At 47.7% G+C, this 22718-nt stretch overlaps 1 protein-coding gene across 2 annotated transcripts in view; it reads left to right on the top strand.

Annotated features, from left to right (window-relative positions):
* The window catches only part of CYRIB (CYFIP related Rac1 interactor B), a 91456-nt gene that overhangs the window by 10093 nt on the left and 58645 nt on the right, over positions 1–22718 (top strand). Inside the window, exon 1 of one of the 2 annotated variants that reach the window (XM_082753160.1) lies at positions 8280–8409. The exons of the other annotated variant lie outside the window; for it this stretch is intronic. The gene's annotated coding sequence lies outside the window, so the exon portion shown is untranslated. Of the gene's footprint in view, positions 1–8279; positions 8410–22718 lie in introns of those variants that run through there. 2 annotated transcript variants of the gene reach the window in all.

Here is a 22718-nt window from a genome sequence, read left to right as displayed (position 1 = left end):
CCTCTTTGAGCACACTCCCCTCCATGCTAAAATCATCTGCAAAGCCTTTCACAAGCTCCGGGCTGGAGTCTGCCAGCCGAGCTGCAGCGTGTTGTGCCTCAGGACAGGAGTGACCCCATTAAAACCACTTAGGAGCACGCACACTTAGGACTGTCTCATTGTCCTTATGTTCATCTCTGCTCCCACGTGGTTCCCGTGACCCTTTCACATCCCTGCTGGTCTTCTCTGAGCAACGTTGTTTGCTTACATCGACCCCTCCCACACTTTTAAAGTTTATCAGAGAAGTGATTAGGATTAAAATAAGAATGGGCACATAACAGAAGCATGAAGAAGCAGATACTGTTTGCTTTTGCCTGGAAGAGAATAAGAATAAAAAAATAAAAAGTCTTGTGAAAAGGATAACTAAGGAATCCCTATGGATTTGGGTCTGTGCACCCTCTGTCTCCCACTGGAGCTTTCTCGCTGCAAAACCTCCAGGCTTCTTCTCCTCATGCTTAACAAGAAGTCCAAGGCCAGAAAAGTGGGCAAAGCTCTTCCGAGGTACAGCCTAGCACCTCACAGGAGAAGAATATTTTACTTCTTTCCATTTTTTTGGCTCTTTCAACTTCCTGAGACAGGAATCTTTTATAACAAGGTGGATATGACCACCCATTGAAAAGAAAAAAGAAAAAAAAAGGGTTTATGATGCATTCAGGTAGAGGCAATGCAGTCAGGGTGGGAAGCTGCTTGCTCCACTCTGATCAGCAGCAGACCTCACCTCAGCTCTGGCTTGGGGAATCCACCGGTCTCGAGCGGGGCTGCGTCCTGCTTGGTGTGAGCAGAATGTTTCCCAACCCATGCGTGGGGTGTTTCAGCTGGACACGAACGCTATTAGCTTTTCATTAATCAGGTAAGCTCGGAGTATGTTTAAGTAACCAAAATGTGCAGCATCAGCTTTAGCCCCTTTTCTTGCTGACTGCATGCTGTCCAGCTGCGCTCAGGGTTGGGCTCAGCCCAAGGTGCCTCGTCCACGCTCAGGAAGAAGGAAGAGGGAGATGTCTGGTGTGCAGCCCTTCTGCTGCTCAGCGGAGGAAGTGTTGGAGGGCATGCCCCAGTGCTTTGTTTTACGGCAGCCTTCATCTGCGCCCAGTCTGTCCCTCGCAGATTACCGCATGGGAAGGAGTCCTGGCTTTCTATTTCCTCTGCTGGCAAAGTCCTCTTCGCCGTTAGAGACTTTTGCTTTTATGAGCAGTATGGACTCTGCTGCTGTCGTTGTGGCTACCCAGACTTCTTAGATCCAGTTGATCCAGTTGGTGAAACAGTTGGTGAGCCAATAATCCAACCCTAAGTCCTTTTTCTCTCATTATTCAGCAGCCTTGTACTCAACATCGCTCAGATCATAAATGGAGATGAGTTTTGTTTGCAGTTCTTCAAGTAGATGTTACAAAACCACTCCAGGTTTTGATCAGCTAAATTGAACTCTACATTTCAGATGGGCACAAGCAGCCAGGTCTTTATAACATGGACGAGGGGGACAAGGACAGAAAAAGCCTCAAAACTGGCACTGCAGCCCCGCGGGGTGCTGAGCACCCTCGGCTCGCGGTCATGCCATCAGCGATGGAGGAGACCCAAGCCAAGGGACACAGCCAGTGGCTTTAGCGTGTCCCTGCTTAAGTCTCCCCCAGCAATGCCTGCTGCCACTCCTGGGCTGTGAAGCTGCATTCGTACACTGGGGTTTGAAATTGGCCCCCCTGAGACTGCCTCTCCAGCGCCCTGCACTGAGGTGCTTTAATTACCTTACTGATTTCCCTGCTGGAAGTTTTCAGCATCCCCTGCGATCCCCAGAGGAAAGTAACAGCCACGGCAGCAAAGGGAACAGCTGAGACGAAGTGAAATGGTCTCCTGACGTCTTGACAGCATCCCTTGGTAACAACTAGACGAGGCCCCAAAACCACTTATGAACCAAATGCTGATAAACAACACCCAGAAACAGCCAAACAAAATGATTACATCACTACAAAGGCTGTGATCAAAGGTAAAATACCAGCCTCGTGCAGCCTCCTGCTCCTGAGGTAGGCAGAGTTCTCGACGAAATCGATGAATATTTGTTTCTGTCAGGGTGGCGTTATTACCTTTGCTTGAAATCCACCAAACAAAAATTGTTTTCCCTTCCAGAGGGTAATGAAACAGTCTGGCCCTCTTAAATATTGCCTCCCCTGTTCTCTGAAGCATTGATTCCGTCCATTAGCTGGAACACCATTACGCTGCTGATTGACCCGAAACATTTTGTGAAAAAAAAAAGGGAAAGAGGCTGGTGGGGGGGGCTTCCAGCGCAGATAGGGTGCTCATTTCCTGTGGTGCTCCTGGTGGTTAGCTCGGTTTTACAGACTGACTTGACAGAGGGCTAACGGGAGGTCAGGTGAAGTGCCTGGCACCCTCCAACGCACCCCGATTCAGCAAGGCACCGAAGCTGCCCCCCAGAGTAAATCCGTGCGGTGACGTTCGGGTGCTTCCACACGCGTAGAGGTGATGACCCAGCACCTGTTGAAGTGGTCGTGGCTTCTCCACTGCACTGAGTGACCAGGAGTAGACCTCTGGGTGTTGGACAGGTCACAAAAAGCCCGTGCATTTCGTGTTTCTTCTCACCTGAGTGCCCTAAGTAGGCAACTGCAGTCCGTAGCCATGACCCACTGCCCTTGGTCGTGCTGGGTTATCTCCCGTGCTTGGCAGGGCCCTTGCTGCCCAGTTCACCCAGTTCACCTGTTTGCTACCCACAGCATTTTTGCCGTTGTGGTTGTTCAGAGTACTGAGCACGCTGGTATCCATGCATTGGTTAGGGAAGAAATCCTGCGTATCACAGACTTGAATGAGATGCCTGAAGATGTTCGCATCTCAGGCTGCCTTCTGCTCTGTTCTCTGACAGGTCTACCAGTATAATTTGTCTTTCTATTTTCCAGTAGAGAGAAAATATGATTAAAATAGAAGCTGCAGTTCCTCTTTCCACCTTCCCTTATGCTTACTGGTCTACAGTCTTTTTTTTTTTTTTCTTTTTTCAAATGCAGGCTTAACACCTGCCATTTTCTTTTTATTCCTCTTTTTGCTTCCCTGTCTCATACGGGTAAGCTGCTCTGCTGAGGGAGGGCAGCAAAATGTAAAAACAAAAGAGCTTTATTGTATAAAATCCCTATTATCTTTGATCACAATCCAACACCGAAGTCTCCTGCGTCATTTGATTTAGAGGAGCTGTTCATTAATGGAGCGTGCGTCGCGGCTCTCAGCTGAGGCATGCCGAGAGGCTGTGCTGATCATTTGCAGGGAGCAATTGCATCAACAGATGAGAGAACTCGAAAATAATCTCAGATTTGGAGTGGCAGAAGAGGAGGTGACTAATGTAGGTACTCACGTGAAGTGACTGGGGCACAGCACCAGGAGACAGTGGACTTTCTCCAGGTTTGCTAGGGTAAAAAGAAAGAGCTTCTGAAATGCATTGCTCTTCCCATTTGCCACCTAGGTATCAAAACGACCTTTGAGGGGAGGGATGGCAGTTTGAGATGGCATTGCCTGACTCCACACAAGTATAAAACACAAGTATAAAACATTGTAATTGTTTGCTCTTATGGTATCTGGAAGCACTTCAGGCATCCTTGTAAGCACAGAATGCTTCGACCTTGGCTTTTTGTTTTGTCTGTGCTTTTTCTGAAATTTATGTTGATCATCTACACTTTGTTGCAACTGTTTATACTGCTGCATTTATATCAGAGGATTTCTGCTACCCAAAATGAGAGCCCTAAAGGACACTGTAGTGTGAATGTGACTGCTCCTGCAATCCCTCATCTGCCAGGCATGCACTCGAAAAGGTGGAGGAACCTGGAAGAGGGAGGGCAGAACCTGATGGGAGCTTTATCCGGGCTGAAAGGTGCTATGAACCACGGCAGCGTAACAAAAGATCTCTGCAAAGCTGCTGCCGTTTTCCAGCCTAGAAATTTTGCTGCGAGAAATCTCGTCTCTTTAAAAATTAAAATCTCTGTATGGATATGGATAGGGGCTGCTTACTTACCATTTTCATCCACGTAATGGAAAAGTTAGTGCTGCCCCCCCCCCCCCCACCACACAAACAACACTTGTCAGTGGACAACGCATGCTGTTGTCCCTGCTGAGTACAAATGAGAAAAGATGACTTCCTTTTCTACTTTTGACTTTCTCCCCTAGGCTACCATTAAGCCTAAAAGTAGCCGAAGTATTGTAGCTGTGCATGGCACCCAAGGGCAGTTTTGCTTCTCTGTCTTAATTTGTCTGGCTATCTATAGCTAAAATAAAGTCATCTCTTGTCACTGGTACATATGGACGTGTATATGCTACATGTACATCCAACAGTACTTTTGGAGCTTAATAATCTTTGCTCTGTGAACATGCTCTGACCCATTTTCTCTCCTAAGGGTGAATTTTACCTACCCAGCAACACTACTCCTGCTAACAAAACAATCAACAGCCATTTAGGACCCTAGCAGCAGTTATGTTCTATTTCCATTCTGTAATTTTATCATGCAAACTGGCAAATATCACCTTATATATATATATATATATATATATATATACATATATATATATATTTATCCCAGTACTAACCTGGTTAAATGGTTTTCTATTCAGAAGGAGCAATTAAGAAATTAAAAGCGAAGTCAGAACTAATTGAGAATTGGCAGGTTTTTAAGTCATGCAACATTTTCCAGATTGTTCAATAATTTTCATGCTTCAATTATTACATGGGATGTGGATGTCTTAGTGTGCAGCTGCTGTTAAAGCATCAGTGATGCTCAGGTTCTGAGCACTCTTACTTGTACTCCTGAAAGATGAGAGGGTATGTTAAAATTTGGGAGAGCCCTAAAGAGTAAATATTACTGTAAAACTCCTTATAGTTTCAGTAGGAGAGGCTTTCTTTTGCCTTCCCCTCCCCAAACTCCTTGCAGTTCACAGTGTCATGAACATCAAAAATCATTCTTCTCTGAGGCCGGTTGCATTGTTTCCTTAGCTCCACGCAACAGGACAAAGTTCTGTGCAAGAGAGGTGAGAGCCCCCAGGCTCGCATTAAACCCACGTGATGAATCCAGCATAAACTTGGAGCGTGGTTCTGCTTCCCTTGAATCCAGTTCAGTGGGACCTGGATCTCTCCTTGCCTGGCAAGCAGACTCTGAATGTCTTCAGAGAAGAGAGAATGTGGTAGTGACCTGCCAGCATCTCGGGAAGGAGGCTGCATCGATCTCCTACAGTGCAGATTTTTTTATCTGCTGGTTGCAAAAAAATTCTTACTGCAGCAGAAGTGAAAAGTCATGTCAGGCACTTTCAGTTTAGCCTACCCACCTACAGGAATCAAACACAAGCAGAACTGGGACTTCTGGTCTTCTGCCACTCTGCTCATCAGCTTCTTCTCTGAAAATCTTCTTTCATATCTTCTTGGACATCTCACCTATTTGCTCCAATCTGTACTAACCTGTAACAGCCCCCCCAGGCTTGCCTGAGCACTCCCCTTTCCCTGTTTAGGTGGAGGCAGCAGACAATTAGGAGCGTGGTTTACCGGCCCTGGTATTGCCTGAATGCTCTTTGAGGACCCAATTTATAGTGTAGTGTAAATTTAGTTCGTCAGGCAGGTTTTGGTGCTAAACTATCCTCACGGACTGCCTCCTTTATATCCCAGGATCCTATCTTATCCACAGTCCTTTCAAATCATTAGTTTATTGAATCTGTACTTCACAGAATCACAGAATGTTAGGGATTGGAAGAGACCTTGAAAGATCATCTATGCTAATCCCCTTGCCAAGTTAGGAGAAAACCTAAGTTTATCAGTTCAAGTTAACATATATACAGCTGTGAAAACACAAAGAAGAGAAATACACTGACATGTAAATCTCTGAAGTACTTCCTATTTTTCTTCTTTCTCGGACTGGCCTGGGGAGGGAGAGCTCTGCATTCACTATTACTTGACAGTTATCAAACTGACGCTTGGCTTCAGAAGAGAAAGTAGCTGACGTGGTTAGACTTTCAGGTGTCTTGTATGGCTCTTTCAGTTTGAGTAATTACCTTTGTCGATGATAACGCTTTACCTTTGGACGCTGTGCATGCGAGGCTGCAGGGAGAGCCAGCCACCTGTTTTGTCTTGGCTGTATCTGTGTGTTCCTGCCCCGCTGTCCTCTCATTCTCCGGGCTGTTCCTGGTGGAGAGTACATGGCAGCACCCAATTATCACAGTCGAGGCCTTGAAATAGGCAGTTGATTTGTGTTCAGCGAGGTGGTTGTTTGATACCTATCAGGTGAGAAGTCTCACCAAACGTAATGTAAACTGGCCTTTGGCTTCTTCAGCCACTCAATGGGAAGGTCAGAGGAGACTTCATGGGAAAGTTTTGAAAATAATTGTCTAGATTCCTGATAACGTTAAGAGGGAAAAAAAAAAAAAGCAAAAAAAAAAAGCAGAACTTTTGTCTTCCTGTGTGTGTATATGTAATTTTCCAAAAGAAGCAAGCCCCAAAACAGGATATTGATGTTATCCCTCTGCTTTTGCAAATTAGTCTCTACCAGGAGTAAAAGTAACTCGGGGTGTGCCATGTCCCAGAGCGTAATGACACCAAAACCAGAGTTATGAGAGAGGTGTGGAAAAGGTGAAACCTTCAGAATTTAGTTTTTGCATGCAGATGTCTACATGGAGAGGAAATTACATAAGTAAATCAACAGTGTCATTAAAGGACACTTTTGTATTTGTTAACACATTTTGCATATCTTTTACATTTTGTGGGAAACGGAGAGCACGATGACTCCTGCCACTGCTGTAGTGGGACGTTCCTTCTCAGGATGCTCTGGCAGCTCAGAGTTCACCAAAGGATTTAATTTTTCCCTTTTTCTGCTTACTTCTTAAAACACAACCCACCTGCAAAGAGATTTACGTATGCCTTTAAGTCAGCAATCCTGCTTTTCACCAAGAAGGAGCTTTATGTCCTTTCCCATCCCAGTTTTGCCCACAGCAAGCGTTTAGAACCCCTGAGTCAGGCCTTAAAATAAAAATAAATAAATCACACAGTTGGCTTGGGGCACAACGCATATTTTTTGAGTCTGTGGCTTTTCGCTTTAGGGTGCTAAGTCTCAATGCTTCACCTGCAAAGGCTGCTCATGTCAAAACAAATGGCGGTGGCGACTCAAGAGGACAAAGACCTGGACTTTGAGGTGTGTGAGGAGGTTTCAGGGCTGTGCTGCACCCCTGGCATTTTTGGGTGAACTTGGGTGTCCTTCTCCTTCAGCAGCCACCTCCTTGGGCAGGATGGGACCCTGGAGGGGCAGGGTAAATGGATGTATGTACCTCAAGTACCGTGTTCAGTTTTGGGCCCCTCAGTGCCAGAAGGACATCGAGGCCCTGGAGTGTGCCCAGAGCAGGGCTATGAAGCTGGGGAAGGGCCTGGGGCACAAGTCCTGTGAGGAGCGGGCGAGGGAGCTGGGGGTGGTTGGTGTGGGGAAGAGGAGGCTCAGGGGAGACCTCATTGCTCTCTGCAACTGCCTGAAAGGAAGCTGTGGGGAGCTGGGGGTTGGCTTCTGCTCACATATTATAGGACTAGAGGGAATGGCCTCAAGTTGTGCCAGGGGAGGTTCAGGCTGGAAATGAGGAGACATTTCTGCTCCGCAAGAGCAGTCAGGCACTGGGACGGGTTGCCCAGGGAGGTGGTGGAGTCCCCGTCCCTGGGGGTGTTCAAGGAGAGGTTGGACGTGATGCTTGAGGAGATGCTTTAGTGGTAACATTGGTTGTGGGGTGATGGTTGGCGCAGACAATCTTGGAGGGCTTCCCCAACCGTTATGGCTCTATATGGCCACACACCTCTTGTGCTCACAGCAGCCCTCACAGCTTGGCTGAGATGCCCTGAGGACAACCCCCCCATCCTCTGTGGATACCCTCATTTCCCCCAGACCCCCTCCCACACTCTGTGCAGACCCCGAGGACCCTCAGGACAACCTGGGGCCCCGCACCGAACCATGGCTGCCCCCACCACCCCACCTTCATCCCCTTCACCCCCTTCACCCTCACCCCCCTACATCCCCCTACTCCACCCGCCCGCCTCCATTCCCCCCCCCCCCGTGCCCGAGACACAAGGAGTCAAAGCAGGTGCATGCGCAGTGCGCTGGCAGCCGGGCGCGCCTGCGCACTCACCTGCCGGGATGCGCGCTGCTCCCCCCCCTCCCCACCGGTACATCCGGGTCAACGCACGCCCGCCCGCACCGCCGCTCCCCCGTGGCGCTCCCCCTGCGGCTGCCCCCCCCCCCTCCCCTTCCTCCTCCTCCTCCTCCTCCTCCTCCTCCTCCCGCTCCTCCCGGCCGCCGCTCGCTGCCTCCGGCCCGGCCCGCAGGGAGGGAGGGAGGGGAGGAGGCAGCGGCTCCCGGTTCCCGGCTGAAGCTCTGGGTGAGTGGCGGGGAGGAGGAGGAGGAGGAGGAGGAGGAGGGAGGAAGAGGAGGAGGGAGGGAGGGAGGGAGGAAGGTCCCCCCTTGGTGCCCTCACCCCGTTACCTCAGCGCTGCTCCACCTCAGGGAGCCCCCCCGCAACTTCTCGCTGCCTCCTTCCCCGCTCCCGGGGGGATTTGGGGTCCCCCCAGGGGATTTGGGGTCCCCCCTGAGGATTTGGGGTCCCCCCGGGGGGTTTGGGGTCCCCCAGGTCTCTCGGTGTGGGATTGTCCCCAGGGGGATTTAGGGTCCCCCCCCAATTGGGGGCTCGTTGCTGGGAGCGGGTGGACTGGGGAAGGTGTTGCCGGCATCTTGGGGGTGGTGGTTGGGGAAGGGGGGGGGGGGTGCAGGGATTTGGGGGAGAATGGGGAAATTTTGGGGCGTGTGGAAATTTTTTAGGGGGATGTGGGAGTTGGGGGGGCACACAGGGATTGGGAGGGATGTGGAAATTGAGGGGGGTGCAGGGGTAAGGGGGGCGATGCAGAAATTTGGGGGGGGGGTGCGGAAATCTGGGGGAGTGGAGGCATCGGGGAGGGGATGCAGGAATTGGTGGGAATACAGAAATTAAGGGGGGGTGTGGAAATTTTTGGGGGAATGCAGAAATCGAGGGGATTTGCCCCCCCACTGTGCTCAGCCCCATTTCAGGGTGGCCGAGGTGTTGGGGCTCTCGCTGCAGCGGCGTGACAAGGTGGTGGCCTCAAGCTGCCACTTACAGGAGCGACTGAACCAAAAACCAAACCCGGGCTGGGGCTGAATTTTGCCCTGTGCCGCCCGAGAACGAGGGCGCACGCAGCTCAGCCCGGTTTTGTTACTTTGAGGTCTCGTTTATTAATAAACAGCAGCCTCCTGCCCAGGAATGCCTTGGATGCCGCCGAAATCAAGAGCCTGTTAGTCACCACGGCTCTTGAAACGTGTTTTATTTTTTTTTTATTATTTTTTTTTCCCCTTTTTATCTGTTCCATTGCATCAGCAAGCCCTGGATCCAAATGTCAGTGGCGGCGTGACAGCTGTCTTTCTGCTGTGGTGGTAGAGTCGCAGCGACGTTTAAAATCTGTCATCCTGCATTTCTGACGGGGTGATGGGGAAATACAAGCCTTGCATTAATATGTACGTGCATCCTTAAACCAGCAAAACATCTCGGTTAATACAGTAATCTGTCTCCTTCCCTGCTACCGCTTCTGTTATGGACTGCAAAGTTTCTTTTACTCAAACTTTTTTTTTCCCTTTTGTACACCGATAGTTTCATTCATTGTGTTCTGTCTGCACAGGCTTTGATTATACCTGTAAATTAATGAGCGTTTTCTCTAATAGGGTCTGGTTGGTAAGGGTGCTGGACAGAGGGATTTAGCCACTAACCTGAGGTTACGATTGTCAGGGTTGGAACTGGTATTTAAACTTGTCAGCTTCTGCCTGACAAATACCTTTTACTAGTGAGATACTTCGTTAGGCTTGCAAAACATTTTCAATTCTGCATGGCAAGGGTAACTGTAAAAACCTAAATCAGGTGAATAAAATACCGCTCTTCTCTGAAATAGGAGTGGTTTTTGTTTGACCTAGAGAGAGTGTTTCATGACTGAAACAAGGTTTTAGGAGGAAGGTAGGTAGTGTTTTACTGAAGTCAGATTGTGAGGTTCCTGGCTACATATATTGGGTGCCAGAGAATAGGGTCTGTAGAAAGAAGTGATCCCAGGATCGGTTTTAGGGTACCCCTGTCATGAAGCCTCACCATTGTGTGAAAGGGAGGAATGAATTGGATCCCTTCTGTTACATAACTTCCCTTTGTCATCAGGTGCTCCAGATTTTCTTCATTGTTTGCAGTTTAGCTGAGGCCGCCTGAGGTGACTGATGAGTGGAGAGGCTGTCTTCTGAAATCCTCTGCCTCTTCCTAGGAAACCTTTCCTGCAGGAGCCTCGCTGTCTCCAGAAGCGTGATGTTAGCTGTTTCTCTTCGTGCAAACATAACTCTTCTGCTCCTTTCCCTGAGTTTTGCGTGAGTCTTGTAACGTCTACATCAAGGAAAATATGGAAAGTATTTTACGGTGTATCTCCTCATAATTCTTAGCGGAATCAGTAATTTTGAAATGAGGAGGTCATGGAAAGGTAGGTGGGGAAGAGAATCGAGGTGTCTGTCTCCAGCCTTCTGCTGGTGCTCACTAGACACCTGGATGTTATAAAGAGAGAGGTGGGGAATGTTTGTGTTGCTGCCTGCTGGATTATTGGGTGATACAGTAATAGGAACTGACTTTGTCATGTGGCCAGGAGTACGGAGAGGGCCGCTTTGGATTTCGGTAGCTGCCTAGGCATGGTGAATGTAAACACAGGATTTTCCCCCCACGTTGTGCATAGGAGCACACCGGTGCCTGGGCTGCCTGCAGTATCATTTTGTTGTCCCCTGCCAGATGGGGCATGGATGGAAGTCAGGAGTGCCCTGTGGTTGTGGTAGAAACAGGCAGAGGTAAAGCTTATGTGTGAGGAGCCAGGTTGTTTTTCTAAGCAGTCGCTGGATGATTTGGTTGTTCTTTTTAAGAAACAACTGTGCTAGAGTAAATCAAGGTTATCACCTCTGCCTGCCCTTCCTGAACACTTGTTCTCTTGTAATTACAAGAGTTGTTCTAGTCATTGATGTAGTCAGGCTTCAGTTGAGAAGGATGACTGCTGCCTCTTAAGGTGCTGCTAGCTACCCTGAAGTATATTATAAGCCAATATTATGGGGGTTACCATAAAAATGAATGGAAATACATCTTCAAAGCTGGAATACTTCGAGTGTTGTCAGATTGCATCTCATGGACTATCAGTAGTCAAGAAAAAATGCTACAGGTGAGGTGTGAAGCCCAAGCGAACACAAATGCTGAACCTACCCAAGACCTGAGTGTCAGCGCTGCGCTCCTGTGCTTAGCAGGCTGTGCTTGGCCCGCAGGGAGTCAGGAGCTGGGGGTGTGAGGTGCTGGCACCTGGGATAGGTGCATCAGGTAGGCAGGGCAAGGGTTATTTCAAAGCATTTTCCAGCTGTAAGTGAGGACCAGTTGTCTGCACCTTTCTTTTCAACACCCATTCATTCGCATGTATCAAGAGCAGGTATAAATAAATCATAAGTCTTCCTGTAATGTTAATCTATGTAAAGAGTATTAATATTTTCTTGTGATTATCTAATTTAATGCCTCTAAGTACCCATCAAGGAGAAGCCTGCTTTTTCTCTTCACGCGTACGAAGAAAGTGGCTTATCAGATTGCTGTCAGTCCCCGGGTCTTTTCGAAATTCACCTCAATTTCCCTCCTTCTGTGCTTCAGGAATGTTCTCTGGAGCGCCAAAAGTTGGCTGCTGCAGCTGGCAGAACGTTTCAAACCGTCTGAAATTTGCTGAGAGTAACGAGCTGCCTGGTGTAGGCGCTGCTCTGCGTCTGCAATTCCAGCGCTTACTGGGGGTCTGAGCACGGCGATTATGTGAGCAGCAGAGCTTAGCAGAAACCACCAACAAACAATGAGTAGCTTTAGAATTGACTAGGTAGAGCAGGAGGTATTTTTAGTTACAGTACTTCCTTCTGTGTTCCCCGTCTCCTGTGGTTTTAATTGCATTCTCCTTTTTAGAAATGGTGCTTTGTGGCCCCTCTCATGTGAAAGCCTGACGCACAGAGCATACCTTCGCTGTGGAGACAGCGAAACTAGTCACAGACAAAGCGTTTTGAAAGGTGAAAGCAAAATGGTGTGCTCATTTGCCTTTCACTCCTGATAGCTTAAATTTCAGGGTGGTTCGAAGAGAGTCATAGGTAGGAGGTAAAGGCTGACGATATCCTGAGGTAACACGCGCTCAAGTTCGTTCTTACAACCTTTGTCATCAGGTGTGCTGCCTTCATCTGCTCCTAACTGAGTCCTGTGGTCTTGGCTACATGGTTAGTTGTGTACTTCTGAGGAGCTCTGCAAGTTTCAAAAATTAAAAAAAAATAATCTTAATTTTTACAAGGCCTTTAGGTACCAGACTTCTTCTTTCTTAGTGTTCTTTAACCATTTTGGGTATGTGAGGAAAGATCGTTGTCTGCCTTGTTTGCTCTAACCTACGGTTCCAGCCCTGCATGTAGGGCATGGTGTGTGACTGACCAAAGCCAGAATTTTTTCTTACACGGGGTCTTCATGGGCCTGCAGGAAAAATCAGAGACTAAACATCTCTGAAACAAAATAAGTCCAAACTTCAAGTATATAAAAACTTCCTCTGACAACGTTTCAGGGGGAGGCTCCTGTTTGGTGGAAGTGCCCTATGGTCTGTGGAGTTATTTCCCAAGTGCCTGCCCGGTGCTGCAGCCCTTGGGATTCCCAGGTGGGCTCTGTGCAAATAGGAATTGGGTCTGGGACAGCTTAGCTTGTGGGATTGAGCGCCCTCGGTTTGGTGTGGCTGTCGTTCCCAAAATAGCCTGCCTTGCAAAACAGGCCTTCTGTCTGCCACCCACACCAAAACCTAGAGCCTGATCCCGCAGGCAGTTCATACGCTTGTCTGCAAGGCTGGTTCTCATCAGCAGGCTCGGCCTGAATCAGTGACCACCAGGCAAAAGAAGTTCAGCGCCAATAACCAGTCGAGGAAGGAGGAAACCCGGCAGAAGGCTGCCCTAGATACATCTTTTAAAAGCCCTGCCGGCTCCAGCCTGCGTGCTTAACCATTCCCCGGTAGCAGGAGGCTGCTCCGTGAGTGAGTTGTGCTCAACTGGTGTGGTTCACAAGCCTCTGAAATTCAGCCACGAGGCGGTTCTGGTTCTCCTGTAGCGCCGGATGACTAAATTAAATGCGGTGCTAGCGTGAGTAACTTCTTCTGAGGTGCTGTACGAGGTAAGAGCTGAGCTCCTAGGAGCCCGAGTTGTAAATGAGCTGACTGGAAAGCCCTGTTTGTGTGACGAGTGGATCTAGCAGTCGTGGAACTTCAAAAGTCAAATGTAATTGAGTCTGCTTCCAGCCAGGTGTGGCACTGGGAGGTTACTGGTTCTCCCATTCTTTGGATTTATGGCAGGCTTGAGGGTGACATCCTCACGCAGAAGGGGATTTTGGGGTCTGTGCTGGACAACAGGGCGTGTGCTTCAACTTCTGCCGATGTACAGGTCAGGCTAATCTTTTTTACTGCAAAAAGTGTGCTTTTCTGAATTCTAGGCTGTCTGTTCAAAGGCACTGGTAGGCTGAAAAAAAAACCTTGTAAGTCTGACTACGAAATATATTCATGGCTCTTATTTCTTAAAAACAAACAAACAAAACCTCCCTGTTTAGTGTCTGTGAGAGCGAAACTTCTCAGCCCAAGTGTGTCCTGGGCAAGAGCCTGAAAAGCCAGTTCGCTTCTTGGTGTTGCCTTTGCACCTTTTCTGTGCTGAGGCATATGGTTACTTGCAACTGGTGTCATGTGGAAGTGAAATATGTAACCACTAGACTCCATGAAGCTTCATCTTAAAGATAAAATCGCTGACCTCTTACAGAAGTGGGGATCTTATGGACAAGGCAGAGCACAGGGGCTGGTGATGGACGGTATTCAGTTGATTTAGGGTTTAGATTTCCTGTTTGTGTGCTTTTTGGGAAGGGATGTGGATCTGCCAGGTGAACAGCCAACTGAACCGTAAGAAGGGTTTAGCAACTTTTTGCTCTGGGTGCTTCTTGCAGAAGATGGCCAGCTGCATGTGGGAACAAGAAGCAAGCAGATGTAATTCTCTTGCATGCTAAAGGGGTACTTGAAGTGCTTTAGCAGTGCTTAACTTTGCAGCTCGGAGTTCAGAGCTGAATTTGTTACCTAGCAGCAGTGACAGAAGACCGTGACCTGCTGGCATCTCCTGGCTAGAAGTTCAGAGGATGATCTTACAGGAGCTTTTGAGTATCCTAACAAATCCTAAATTGTTTTCTTACCTTTTCTGAAGTTTCCACTTCTAGCAACGCTCGACCTTGTTTCTGGAGAAACCATCCAGTGAGGAAGGCTTGTTAGCCAGCACGGGGTGGGATTGTGTCCCAGCAGGGAGCTGCCTGTAGGTGAGGCTGGCGGTGTAAGTCACTGTTGAGGAAGACTTAATACTTCGAGCAAATAATGTTGCATAATATTGATGTTAATATTGTGTCAGGTTTTCGAGAGAATTTCAGTCAAAGTACTTCAGTAGCTGCCAAAAGTGAGGCTTGGGAACAGATGTTGTAACTATTCTTTAAATTTTTTGACAGCTTTTCAAAGAGCTCTGGCGTGCCTGAGCTCTGCAGCAGGGTTTTTCTGCGGGGTTTATGCATCTCACTTTGCTTTTCCCCCCATCCCTCGTCCAAAGTGTGCCTTGTTTTGACCCCATGACAACTCATGCTCTGATAAACGTGTCCAGTCAGACAACATGGGGGTAGAAAAGGGGTTGGATGGGGATGAGCTGAGGTGAGGGGTGGTAGCAGTAAGCTAGGAGGAGGAGCAGCTTATTTGGAGCTGAAAATAGGAAAAAATGCTAAGTAGAATCTGGGGCTGCCTTGGGAAGAACGTGCTCAAAAACTAGTGTAGGGCTGTGTTGGAAGCTCGCTGGCCTTGTGAGGAACATGGGGCAGGCGCTGCAGGATCGTGTAGGAACGGCAGCGCTGGTCCGTGCTCACCCAGCCTGCTGGGGTCAGTGAGGGAAATCAGTCACTGGGACAAAGAGCTCTTGCAGGAAAAATTAGTCAGGAAAGCTGTTGGGAACGGCCTGCAGCTAAAGCACACTGAGTCTTTTCCACTACCGCTAGCAGCCGGCGTGTCTCTGCTGCCTTGGCCCAATACGTGGCGAGGTGGTAGAAGTTGGAGCACTGAGCCATTAAGCAGCTTTTCAGACACACGACAAAGATAGTTTTGCCTCTCCTTTCCATCAGAGTTGTCGCAAGAACATCTCATTTTCTATGAGACCATTTCTGTAGTAATTTCATGCTGCCTGGTCCTAGTTATAACATTTCATACATTATCACGAGGTCTTGAAGTTACAAGTAATTGTTAAGTGAGTGTGTTCCAGTTTCTACTATTAACTCTCACAAGTACATGCCCTTTAGGTGCAGAGGTGAGGTGCCAGCAGTTACCTGCTAGGCAGGGCTGTCTACTTGGGCTTTCCTTTGCAGCTGAGCCACCCATCACTGGGAGGAGGGCAGCCCAGGACACCCAGCCCTGTGCCACCCTTTCACTTCGTGCCCTGTGTTGTCCCAGGGTGCAGTGCCAGGTGCTCGTTAATTCAGTCCTTGCCATGCTCTCACTTGTTCTCGCTCCCAAAATGCAACTAATTTTCTCTAGTATAGTTTCTACTGTAGTATAGCACGCTTTCTGTGCAGTTATTTATTATCAGAATGGCCTAGCAAGATGAGGAAGTGGCTTGCTTCCTATTTTACACAGGAGGAGCAGAGGCCCGAAGAAGAGAAGTTCAGATAGTTCTGCATGCATGGCTGGAAATGACTGGAACCCGCGTCTCTTCAGACTAGTTTACATACTGCAGCCACATCCCTACCAAACCCGCTGCTGTTTCTTGCCATGATTCTATTTTAAGGCTTTATTCTGACTTCACATCTCGTGTTAATTTGCTTTTGGGACCTGCAGCCACCGTAACCCAACTGGAGAACACGGCAGCGCTCGAGGTCTTTCGGTTTATTGCGGCAGGACGCTGCCATTTCGCTGTCATAAAGGCAAAGGTATTCCTAGGAGTTGTTTTTTTCCTCATGTAAATACGCTGCTCGCTCAGAGAAATGCGGAAGGATTAATCCTGGCATTGTGTGGCTCCCCGGAGCTGTGTGCTATCAGTAATCCCCAGCCCCCTGATTGCGCTGCAGATAGCACTGGTTCCTGCATTCCCCAGCGCACAGCTTTGGGGTCAAACTCCCAGGGGGTAGAAAAAGCTACCTGGTAGGGTTCAGGTGCTAGGGGGAAGTCAGAGCGGGGGTGCAGCTTTACGAACAGAGCTCCTTTCTCTCTCTGTGTGGCGAAGGAGGGGTGAGCCGCCTTGTTTTGCAGCCAGGGCTCTGTTTCAGCCTTCCACGTTGCTCGGCTGCTCCGTTTGACAGGCAGTCCTGCTGCAGCCGCTGGAAGGCAGGAACCACCAGCGCTTGCTGTTTCATTCTCGAGTTTCTCGTTAGAAGAACCCTATCTGTTTGCTCCCTCACTAGAAGGAAGGGTAAAAACGCTTTTGCTGCTCCATTTTTTTGGATCCTCCTGCTAGCTCAACGTGCTCAGGGAGCTTCTGTGTAAGACAAGCCCTACGAACGTGGCTTACGCTGGTTAGAGAGCTGCGTGGTACTTTAAAAGGAGGAAAAAGCGAGTTTACTCCTGGGTAAAGAAAAGAACAGCAGCCTCTGCTGATGGAGCTGTGGTTTTTTTGCCTTTTCTTGCCAGGCCTACTGTGTTGGCTTCCGTTCAGTTCATGTTTGGCTGATCAGCTTTGCAGCTAGCAGGGCTAAGAACACTTCTCTTCTAGGTTTCTCTTGAAAGCTTTGCGTTCACCAGTGACAAATATCTTATTGAGCCCTTAAAGTTGAGATTTCTGACCCCTGTTAGGGAGTGGAGTGATCCTAGGAATGGTTTTGATCTGAAAAGCCAAGTCTGTGCTGGGGGTTTCTTAGAAGCACAGCTGGCTGCGATGTGGTACAGGGTAGGTGACAAACAATTTGAACATCGGCGTTCAAACTGGAGATACTTCGTGTAAAAATGGCTGAGCAAACAAAGATCAAACAATCAGAGCCTCGGGTGCTGTTTTCTGGCCTTCTGCAGGCTTTCTGTGCGTTCAGCTACGCGATCTGTCAGCTCTCCCCACCTTCACCTCCGTGGGTGGATTTATGCAACCCGGGGATCGCCGGCTGGAGCGAGCGTTGCGGTGCCACCCGGCAGGAGCACGGCGTGCCGGAGCACGGCTGCGTGCGGCTGAGTCAGGAGGGAGCGGGGAGCAGCAGCCCTGAAGAAGAAGAGGAAGTACAGTCATGGTAAAACTTCATCTCGAGTTAGGCAAACAAACAAACCCAGAGGACGGGAGCGCAGTGAAGCGACGTCCTCGGGATCTTCCCATCGCTCTCCATGTATAGCTTGGTGGGTATATATAGACACAGACACGCACCCACGGACCCATATGTGTCCACATACGTTGCAGTATAGTTAGCTGTGTTATATCCTAAAATAGCATCTCCGGTAGGGCAGTTTGGATCCCAAACGCACTCGAGCTGATGTAGAACCCACGTGTCTTTTTAGGAAACGTATAGTTTAACTGCTGGCCAAAATACTTGAGTGATTTTCAGGCCTCTATTTTGGTACACCAGCGGTGCAGGCGCTGCTTATGCTCTTGTTCCACATGCTGAGGGCAGATCCCCGCTGCCAGGGGCCAAGCCTGCATGCACTCATCAGGGCACGCCGCATGTTGCTGACAGTTGTCAGGAAATAAAACCGACCGAGTACAATATAGAGCAATTTTCACAATGCTTTGGCTTTAGGCCGCTGCTAGAATGACTCAATGCTGCTTGATTTTGTCTTGGTGTATGTGTAATATGCTCAGACAAAGACCTAAAAATAATTTGGTACCTTCAAATAATTTGTGTTTGGCTTCCCCAAGCATAGAGCTTTTAACTTGCTCGCAGAACATCTCCCAGTACTTGGTGTGTGGAAAAATAAACACAAAACCCAAAGGCTTTCTGATGACAAGCACAGTTGTGGTGCTCAGAATCGGTCTAGTTCCTGGTTCTGAATCAGAGCTTTTGAAAAAAACACAATTTCAAGTATTTACTTTAGTCCTAGTAAGCTGCTGTTCTCGGCGAAGTGATAGGGTGTTTCATTCTTATCGTGTGTTGTAAATGAGCAGAAGTTTCATTTAACGATTTGAAATACTTTTTATAACTTATTTTTCTTTTGATTGTTATTTTACGAAGGCACTTAAGTGTATCTTTTTCCAAGGACAGTGGTCAGCGTAAATGAAAACTGCTGTTACAGTTCATCTTTGGAAGTTGAGGGGAAGAAATGAAAGACAGTGAGTGAAATCCTTGTTAGATGTCCGAATAATCTCTCTTGTTTAGGGTAAGGTTTTATAAAGACCCTGTTTATTCAGGATACTTTCGTGTTGTTTTTTGATTTAAAGCTGGTTGAGTTGAGGCATTCCTTTTTTTCCCCCTTTCCTTAGGAGGTCTCAGAGTACAGATTCCTACACTTCTGCTGCTGCCCTTCACTGAAGGGGAGCACCTAAGGAGTGTGTTTTTATTTCCTCAGCCAGTTACTGTGCTGAACATCTCTTCGTTATTGCTGGCAGCTGTGCTGTGCTTCATAAGTTGCTGAGACTGCTGCTACAGGATGGGCTTGAAATTTGTCCTGCCTGTGGGCAGCGTGACAGCAGTAACTGCATGGTGGGTCTCGTGCCCTTGCCTTATGTCTTCTGGTCGGGCAGTTTCACTCATTGCCCTCCTAATCCTCTTTATTTGGCATTTATTGGGAATGTTCTTCTCGCTCGTACGTCAGGAAATATCTGACATAGGGAACATTCTTTGAGTTTCCTTCTGTTTTGATCCACCACGCTTCTCTCTGCTTTGTTGTCCCCTGAACGCTCATAAAACCAAGATGTTTGGGGGAACTGCTGTGAGCAGTGTCTTATGTGGCAGTACCATAGCTCTGGTTGTCCTGCTGCTTCCTACGTTTGGCATTGTTAACGCTGTCTGAAAAGGAAACTGAATTTCTTCATTCTTTTTGGAAAAAAAAAAGGAAGATAATGCTTGCTTTTTCAGTGAAACTAATCTTCAAGGTCGGTACTATAAGCTTTTTTAGTAGGATATCGGGCAGTACAAGTAAAATTGGTATCTCCTATCTTTATCATTAATAGGCCTAGCAGTGTTTGTCCCAGGCTGCAGATACCACTGCTGCAAGATGCAGGTCTCCCTAGCTAGCGTCTGTTATTCCCTGAGACTTCATTGTGACAAATTTCTGACCTGTGCACGAGTCATTCTGAAAATCTGCTTGGGCTGAGCTTTTGGTGTTTGTCTTGACCACGTCTGAAAGGGAATCTTCTGTTCTTAGGTTGCTTGTGTGTGTGTTTTGTTTTTATGCCCACATTTTGTAGGTCAATTAGCAAGAGAAAACCTTTTGGGGAAGCTCGTCTCTGACACAGCCATGTCCTCAGCCCAGGAAACCGAACTATTAGTTCCTTCTTTGCTGTAGCACCTGCTCCGAATAATTGGCTCTGTGTACCTTGCAAAATGGGGCCAGTTTAATCTTTACATGGAAATAGTGTGGTCGTGGTGCTAAATGTGCTGCATTGTTGTTCTAAGAGCCAGCCAGACTTCAAAGAACTGAGTTTTGAAAATATTGCTGAAAGTTGCAGCCCTGGAATTGTCTCATGCTTAAAGAGTCTTGCGCCACTTAAAAGCGATGGGAGCAGTGGGTTTACAGTGAAACCTGGGTGTAGTTTATAGGAAACCAGGGTGCACATCAGGGCTGAAACAGTGCACCAGGGCCTCCTGCCTGTTCAGAGCAGGGAGGATGGAAATGCCTCGTCCCCCTGGTAGCAGGGGATCGGCTCTTTCTGGCTGTCCCATTTATAAGAAAATTATTGTATTTGCATTTGTCTCATTGCCCATATCCTGACTCAGTGGCAGGTGTGGATAGTAATGCATAACCTAATGTGTGATAAATATAAACACAGGCTTATTGTTTATCAATATAAAATATTTAAACACAATGCTACATGGTACGTGGGACGTGAGTAATTGTTTGTTTCAGAATCTGATAGTGTATTCATTGGGAAGTTGTACTGACAAATACAACTTATTCCGGCAGGTCTGGAATGTTTTTTTCATTGGTTTTAATGGAGTTCCTTTAATTCCAGTTGCTGAATTGTGCCAATCATAAAAGCATGCAGTGACTGAAGAGGCCTGGCCGTTCCAGCGTGATGAAGAGGGCTACAGCAGTGTGTTGTATGACTAGAGGTAGCTGTGTAAAGCTGAAACTTACCTGCTTGCAGGTGAACAGCTTTGCTTGTCCCAGCCCAGGCACCAGTTAGGCTGCGCTAAGCTGACTGGGGAAACTGGTCCAGGTTTCAGCCAACTTCTGGGGTTGTGGTAGTGTAACCGGGGAGCTCTGCCTGTGTGAAGGCAGCGGGGTTCGTGCTGGTACCACGGAGGGAAGGAGGCAAGGGGTGTTCCTTCTGCTGGCAGTGAGGGCTTAAAGTGTAGTGGGATAAAAGCTTTGTTTTATGTGGAGTTTTAGAGGGACTGAAGGAAACAAATACGTATCTTAGTTTCATTTGGATTTTCCTACTCTTTTCATTCTTTTTTTTTTTTCATTTTTTATTCAAATTTCATACTCTTTAGGAGGGCATTCTGTTGGTGTCTCCAAGGGCAATCGAACTCTGCTTTCTCCCATACGTGAGGTGTGTTTTTAATGCGGTCATTTCAAGGAATTGGCTTGCGCTAATTCACTCCTAATAAACATTAAAGCCTTTCCTTTAGCTGTGAAATCCTTTGACGAAGCTGGCTGGCTGTGAGGAGCACCAGGCTTTGCTTCCAGCAGGAGAGAAGGTGTGCAGTTCTCTGTCTGTGTCATCGTGGAAAATGAGCCAAGGAATTGAACTGTGGCCTTTGCCAGTGCTGTGTGTTCTCCTGGATGCGAGACTTTTCCATAAAAGATATTTCTTTTCTTTTAACGTGATCTGTTAGCTTTCTAAAAGGAGACCGAAGGATGTGACTCAACCTTACAGAAGGAAGGAAACATGAAATGTAGGCTGTTCTCCTGTTCTGAACTTGCAGCAAACCTTTGCAGAGGGTTCAGTATTGTTGCTAAATAAATGCAGAACTGCTGTACTCTGCGTGAAAAATAGGGAGAGCGCAGCTGTGTGTGTGTGTTCTCGGCTTTATGAAAAAAACGTTGGCTGTTAATGTCATCTTGCATGTAAGCAAAACAAAAAAGCACCCCACACACCCTATTTTAAGCTATTTAAACCCAAAGGGGTCTGAAATCAGCCCTGCTCCCGCTTTCTTCTCTACACACAAAATGCCATGGATCCTGCTTTGTATCAGGTGGGGGTTTGAGGTGAGGGAAGTCAGCAAATGGGTAAGCTGTGGACAGGAGGACAGCAATGCTGCTAGCTCTGCTTATTTTTCTTCTCAGCATCTGCTGATCCCAAATGAAATTGGGATCAGTACCAATTTTGGAGCCTAAGTGGTAAGTGTCAGTATTAAACATCTTGGTTTATGGTAGTTTTTTTTTTTTTTTTTATCTAAAGGAAGCCTGCTAGCTAAGGCAAAGAAGATACAATAGCAAAACGTGGTTCTTTTGTTCCTTTTATTCTACAGTTAGTGTTGAAAGGGTGTTCCAGATTTAAAGGAATTAACATCTTCTTGAGCGTAGTACCTTAGGGGTGTTTCTTCCCTGAAGTGGGGTATGGATAATGTTGTGAAGCGTGGTTATACAATGGAAAAAATGAAAATAAAACAACAACAAACACACCCTGGTGACTTGGCGCACCAGCTATGCTCACTCCTTGGTCGAGGTGTAAAATGGATTTTATCCACACCGTACAGGTGCCAATCACTGACCGAACTCCCCTTGCTGTTCTGAAACGGGGCAAGTCTTGTCCGTGCCTGCACTGAGGAAATCTTGCTGACCATTGGTGGGTCACTAAACTGCCTTTAGCACTGCCATTTGGAGCTGTCAGCTGAAAGCAGCCTTGTATTTATTTTTAAAGCACAACTGGTGGCCCCTCTGAACTAGGGAGAGGCTCTCACAGCCATACAAACACTGCTCTTGGCACTCACTGCAGCTGAGGGGAGTGGAAATGCCCGATATTTCAGCATGGGACCAGAAAGTCGTGATACGATGGAAATATCTCATCAGAGGCTGCTGCAGGACTTCCACCCTGTAAGTTCATTCTTGACCTTGCCCTTTGAGGAACAGGCTAAGTGATGGGGAGATTCGATGGCAGCAGAGACGAGAGGAGCACAGGTGGGCAGAGGGGCTCTGTCCACGTGCACCACCGTCGGCTTTTTCTGCTTGATTGTAGCGAATCTGCATGGACCTCAGGAAATGGCTGACCTAGTTTCTTGGCTGGTAAATTAATAGACACGTCTGCTTTCTGTAAAATCTGATCGCAGACCGAGCTGATGCTTAAAATGATTGAAAACCTTGGAGCGCAGAGACAGGATGCTGACCTTATCTAGGCTTTGATGTTAAGGCACCTGAGAGGTGATGTGATCAAGGGATATGGAATAAATAACACGGCGCAGGGTGACAAGGAATGAGTAACTTCGTCGCGGTACGTGAAGTTGGCATCCAGTTAGCAGGCGTAATAGGTGTGAAATAAATTAAATCAGGCTTTTTTTTT

This window comes from Aythya marila (assembly GCF_965140915.1).
Source record: "Aythya marila genome assembly, chromosome: 2".
Classification (NCBI taxonomy): domain Eukaryota; kingdom Metazoa; phylum Chordata; class Aves; order Anseriformes; family Anatidae; genus Aythya; species Aythya marila.
Note: the sequence above shows the minus strand (reverse complement) of the source record. Positions and strands in the feature narration are given on the sequence as shown.